The sequence below is a fragment of the Hemitrygon akajei genome, unplaced genomic scaffold (genome assembly GCF_048418815.1).
Source record: "Hemitrygon akajei unplaced genomic scaffold, sHemAka1.3 Scf000044, whole genome shotgun sequence".
Taxonomy (NCBI): domain Eukaryota; kingdom Metazoa; phylum Chordata; class Chondrichthyes; order Myliobatiformes; family Dasyatidae; genus Hemitrygon; species Hemitrygon akajei.
This window is the reverse complement of record NW_027331930.1, coordinates 5,814,133-5,820,618: the sequence shown is the minus strand read 5'-3', so window position 1 is coordinate 5,820,618 and position 6,486 is coordinate 5,814,133. Positions and strand designations below refer to the sequence as shown.

The following is a 6,486-nucleotide window of genomic DNA, read 5'->3' as shown; positions in this document are numbered from 1 at the left end:
AACAGCCCTGACCCACCCCTCCACACAACTCTCCGCGCTCTGTAAGGATCGTTCTCTACGTACTGTAACTCCATTATCCACTCACTCCTACCCACTGATCTCCCTCCTGGCACTGACACCTGCAAGCGGGACAAGTGCTACACCTGACTCCTAACCTCCTCCCTCGTCACCATTCAGGGCCGCAAACAGCCCAGTTCCTCCCGTTTCTTCCATGGTCGATTGTCCTCTCGTATTAGATTCCTTCTTCTCCAGCCCTTTACCTCTTCCACCTGTCCCCTCTCAGCTTCTCACTTCATCACCCTCCCCCAAGTTCCCCCTCACGTTGTCTCACCCGTCACCTATCAGCTGGTTCTCATACCCAACCTTTTTATTCTGGCTTCTGTCCCATTCCTTCCCAGTCCGAATGAAGGGTCTCATTCCGAAACACCGACTGTTTATTTCCCCTGAATAGATGCTGCCTGACTCACTGAGTTCCTCCGGCATTTTGTGTGATAATCGGGTTTGATCACCTGTTGCTTTTGATGCATCTTTGTTTCTATTTCTTTCACTCTCTGACTTCCAGGATCAGCTAAAATCTTCCTTAGACTCTCTCACAAAAAAGAAATCAGACTTCCAGAAAAAGGAGCAGCAACAGAAAGAGAAGATTTCCGGAGTTCGGGTGAGGCTTCCTGAGCGGAATTTCTGATATTACTGCCGAGTTTTGCTCCATTTAATGCAGAATAGCCGAGTATCGCAGCTCCAGTGACCTGGGTTCGATCCTGACCTCTGCTGCTGTCTGTGTGGAGTTTGCATGCTCCCCCTGTGACCACGAGAGATTCCGGCACATCCCAAGGACATGACGGATGAATGGCTAATTACCGTTAACCCTGTGAAGGTGGGGTGGGTGTGCGTGAATCGGATGGGAGTTTATGGGTCAATAAGTGAGAATAGGTTTCAGGAAAACGTGAGGGAATGGTGTTGACGGGAATGCACTCAGAAGTAGCATGGACTCTAACAGACCGAACTGAGCGACAAAAGGAAACAGAGCACAGCAATGCAGTATATTAATCTTCACCTTTCATTCGACAGGAACAGTCACACAGCCTTCAGTCCCACGTCACATCACAGTTTGCTGAACTGCGCCAGATTATCACTGAGAAAGAACAGAGCTTACTCAGGGATCTCAGGGAAGAAGAGAAGAGGATTCTCAATCCAATGGAGAAAAATATTCTAGCTCTTCAAGAGAATATAAGGATTATTCAGGAGCAAATCACAAAGTTAAAGGAACAGATGGATCAAAAAGACAGTGTGATGTTTCTCAAGGTGAGGGATTATATTTCAATTTGTTTCTGTCAAAGGGCACTAAATGAACAGTGGTATATTTGAAATAAACACAGCACAGCGGCCAATTCTAACAAACCAATTGCCGCTGCTGGCGACCTCACACAAGTTGGTATACTTGCATGATGCACCCTCCCATCACTCCAATAATGACATTTCAAAATGTCCAAGATACGCTTTCAGTCCTTCATTAGCAAAATACAATCTTGAAGCAATGAAACTTCAGGGTAATTAATTGTAAAGTAAGCTGCAACACAGCGGTCAAGAACAGAATGACATCCGCCCGTCCCCAGCTCAAAACTGCCCAGAACAAAGTACAGATAGGTAACTTTTTCCCTTCGCTTTTACCATGCCTGGGTTGTTGTTGTCCTATAATAATAAGATTACTAAGGGATTGGACACGCTGGAGGCAGGAAGCATGTTCCCGCTGATGGGTGAGTCCAGAACTAGAGGCCACAGTTTAAGAATAAGGGTAGGCCATTTAGAACAGTGATGCGGAAAAACTGTTTCAACAAAGTAACAAGGACTCTTCTTCCAACGGCATCCTGAGTCACTTCCCTTGTCCCGCTCTGCTACTCCTGCCAAAAGACCCCAAACCAGACTACAGTCCGTCACAAATCTCTCTCCGCCCAGCTCTCTCTAGAGTGGTGGATATGTGGAATGCTCTGCTCCAGAAGGCAGTGGAGGCCAAGTCTCTGGATGTTTTCAAGAGAGTTAGATAGAGCTCTTATAGATAGCTGGGTCAAGGGATATGGGGAGAGGGCAGGAACGGGATACTGATGGTGGATGATCAGCCATGATCACATTGAACGGCGGTGTTGGCTAGAAGGGCCGAATGGCCTACACCTGCACCTATTGTCTATTGTCCCAAAACTGGACTTCCACAACTTCTGTATATCCCAGGACAGAATGCAAATTTCTCTGAAATTATTTACTCTGATCATAACACAGAGCTCCTGACTGTGTCCTTAATTCTACATTAAATACCCTCTAAAACTCTCGTTAACTCCCAGTTCCAGTCACAGGCTGTGAGTGTGTCTGGTGCGGTTGGTGTGAGGGTCTCTCTGTCAATCAGTGAGAACAAAGAATTTGACCCACACATCACACTTATCTTCTGTATCCAGTTTCCATCAGATTAGGGAAACTATTATTGTCTTTTTACTTTTACAGATAACATTCAAATAAACGTTCAACTGTTCAAAACATAACCAGGTCATTCGGCCCATTTTCTCCTCTCAATTTCCCTGCTTCACAATCCTCCACCCACCTACTCACCACAACCAGCAACAATGCCCCGAACTCCCTGGTCCCTCACGTGTTTATCCAGCCTCCCCATTACATTCAATCTCTGCTGTTCCATTTCAGCCACTCCTGTGGCAGCGAGTTCCACACCCTCGTCACTAAATTTCTTGTGGAATTTGTTAAAATCCATCTGGAATTACATCTCCCCACAAGTCTCCCCATAAATAGAGGTACTTCCTCCACCTGCACACAATCACATACATCACTGATCTTAAATTCCTCCATCCTATCAGCCTGACGTCATATCCAGATGAAAATGCACAGCCTGTCCTGTCTTCCCTGTAAGTTTCATCGTCTCAGTAATGGTCTGACATTCAGAAACTTTCCTTGTAAGTTACCCCGTGGTTCTGTATTGTCCGTGTGTGTGAGTAACTGCGAGATTGGGAATTTTCAACACCTTGTAATGATTTGGATGAAATTCAGGATGTGGACAGTAAGTCCAGGTCTAATTGGATTTGTGTTTTATTTATTTCAGCAGGAAGCTCGTCGGAACAGAAGGTAGGACAGGCTCTTTACTGAAACCCTGAATGGATTTGTAAAATAGTTCAGAATAGCAATTTATAACCAGCAGTTTAATATTTACAGGATTAATGATGATATCCAGGAATTGTCAGTGACAGATGAGACCCTACCGGTTGAAAAATTTGATCACCTCTATTTGTTGAACACAGTGCTGAGAGAAACGCTTGATGCTATTAATCGAGGTAAAACTTACAAAGATTCATTTCTCCTTGTTTATGAAGCTCAATTTAGTTCCAATTTGAGGCAAAGATTGTCTGTAATACTGGGCTGAAGGGGAACTGAAGTTTATTTCACATCAACCCCACCGACTGGGAAGCATCACTGTCACATGGTTAGCTGGAGATGTCAGACCCCTGAACACACCAGCACAGGGTCACAATACAACCAATACACGGGAGTGACAGATGAACCACCCTGTCCTGATCCCAGGCAAACGCACTAACACAGCAGGACATGAGTTTGGATCTACCAGATGAACTGGGAATTTAATACTGATGATAATATTGTAGGGAATAAAAGCAGGTATCAGTGTGGTGAGCGGGATTGTCAGGAAAATACACAAGTCCTTCATGTGCCCTGTGAGTGCAGACTCTGACTGACACAGGTCTTCCCCCTTCCGGATCAGCATCTCTCACTGTTGTTAGAGGCAGAAGAGGGGAGTGGTCGTGATCGGGGACTGAATCGCCAGGGGAACAGACAGGAGAATCTATTGATGTGAACGGGACACCCGAATGGTATGTTGCCTCCTGGGTGCCAGGGTTAGGGATGCCTCGAATCGTGTCCGCAGCATTTTAGAGAGGGAGGGAAAAGAGCCAGATATTTTGGTAAATTTCTGACAATGACATTGGAAGGAAAAGCAAAGAGGTCCTGAAAAGAATCTGGCTAGCTTGGTAGAAAGCTCAGAAGCAGCACCCCCAGGGTTGTAATTTCTGGATTGCTGCCTGTGCCACGTGCTGGTGAGGGTAGAAACAGGATAATTTGGCAGATAAACATGGCTGAGAAGATGGTGCTGGGGACAGGGATTCAGGTTCTTGGATCATTGGGATCTCATCTGGTGGAGGAATGACCTGCTCAAAAGGGATGGGTCGCACCTCAACCTGAGGGAGAACAATATTCTCACAGAGAGATTTGATAGAGCTGTCGGAGAGGGTTTAAACTAATTTGGTGGGGTGGGGGGTTGGAAGTGGAATGAAGGGATAGGACTGCTGGTAAAAATGCAAAGATATCGTGCAGTCAGACTGTCAGATAGGGCGGACAGATGAGAGGAGAAAATTGCAGCCAGCAGGGTGAGTATCAGTGCATTAGAGATGCAGAATTAAAAAGGATAGCAGATACAGTACATAAAGTGTTATATCTCACTGCATGGAGTATGAGAAATAAGGTGGTTGATCTTGTTGCACTATTACCGATTGTCAGGTATGATGTTGTGGCCATCACGGAATCGTGGCTGAAGGATGGTTGTAGTTGGGAGCTGAATGTCCAAGGTTACACAATATATCGGTGGTATAGGAAGGTCGGGTGAGGGGGTGTCGTGGCTCTGCAGGTAAATCAGCAGCAAGATGTGACATAGGATTGGAAGATGTTGAATCTTGTGGGTTGAGGTAAGGAACTGCAAAAGTAAAAATGACACTGACACCAGTCATACACAGGCCTCCCAACAGTCAGTGGGTTGTGGCCCACAGATTACAACTGGAAATAGAAAAGGCTGATGAAAAGGACAATGTTATGATCATCATGGGAGATTTCAACATGCAGGGCAATTGGGAAAATCAGGTTGGTAAAGGATCTCAAGAGAGTGAGTTTGTTGAATGCAATGTGATGGCTTTCTAGAGCAGTTTGTCGTTGAGCCTACTCGGGGAACAGCTCTACTGGATTGGGTGTTATGTATTGAACCAGAGGAGAGTAGTTAAAAGAAACCTTAGGAAGCAGTGCTCACAACATGACTGAGTTCAACTTGAAATTTGATAAGGAGAAAGTAAAGCCTGACATTGTAGTATTTCAGAGGAGTAAAAGAAATTACAGTGGTCTGAGAGCGGCGTTGGCCAAAGCAAATTGGAAGGAGATGCTGGCAGGGATGAGAGCAGAACAGAAATGGTGTCAGTTTCTGGGAAAATGAGGAAGGTGAAGGATAGATGTATTCCAAAAATAAATAAATACTCAAATGGCAAAATAGTAAAACCGCGGCTGACAAGGGAAGACAAGTTAATGTAAAGGCAAAAGAGAGGGAATACAACTAAACACGAAATTAGCAGGAAGACGGAGGATTGGGAAGCTTTTAAATATCTACAGAGAGGAACTGAAAGAATGATTGGGATGAAAAAAATAAACAAGAAATAGATTTGTATTGACTTTATTACTTACATCCTTCAGATACCTGAGGATTAAAATTCTTTATGTTACATCTCCGTCTAAATGAGCAATTTGCAATTGATAGTAATTTATGATAAATAATGTGTACAACAGGCTGGTTAATATAACATAGAAATTCAGTTGAGTCCACATGAGTTAATCAGTCTGATGGCCTGGTTGAAGAAGCTGTCCCGGAGCCTGTTGCTCCTGGATTTTAATCTGGGGTTTAGAATCCAATGTTAGCATTCAATTCAAGGGCTTTAGAATAGCATTCAATTCAAGAGCAGGGATGTGATGCTGAAGCTTTATAAGGCACTGGTGAAGCCTCACCTTGAGTATTGTGAACTTGGGCTCCTCATCTAAGAAAAGATGTCCTGGCATTGCAGAAGGTTCATTTCATAAGGATGATTCCAGGAATGAAAGGGTTCTCATATGAGGAACGTTTGATAGCTCTGTGTCTGTACTCGCTGGAATTTAGAAAGATGAGGGGGAATCTCATTGAAACTTTTCGAATGTTGAAAGTCCTAGACAGAGTAGATGTGGAAAGGATGTTTCCCATGGTGGTGGAGTTTAGGAAAAGAGGGCACAGCCTCAAGACAGAGGGGTGTCTATTTAAAACAGATGCAGAGAAATTTGAGCCAGCGGCTGGTGAATTTGTGGAACTTGTTGTGTGTATTTAAGGCAGAGCTTGATAGGTTCTAGATTGGACACAGTATCAAAGGTTACGCGGAGAAGACCAGGTAGTGGGGCTGAGGAGGAAAAAAAAGGATCAGCCATGATTGAATGGCGGAGCAGACTCGATAGGCAAATGGCCTAATTCTGCTCCTATGTCTTATAGTGATCAGACCACTACATTGAAGCATTGTGAGAATGAGCTCGGACACACCAACACGCATTGACATGGGTCAAGATTTCATCTCGGGAGAAGCACACACAGCATAACCGGCCTGGCAAAGCTCCCTCACACACATACACAGGAAGGACTCCGGGGTG

At 44.7% G+C, this 6,486-nt stretch overlaps 1 long non-coding RNA gene across 1 annotated transcript; it reads left to right on the top strand.

The window, feature by feature from the left end:
- Nucleotides 1–1,139: 1,139 nt before the first annotated feature.
- Nucleotides 1,140–3,293, top strand: LOC140720531 (uncharacterized). The gene is made up of 3 exons (XR_012097208.1): nt 1,140–1,302; nt 3,098–3,120; nt 3,208–3,293. It is a non-coding gene; the product is annotated as an uncharacterized lncRNA (long non-coding RNA).
- The last annotated feature ends 3,193 nt before the right edge of the window (nt 3,294–6,486 follow it).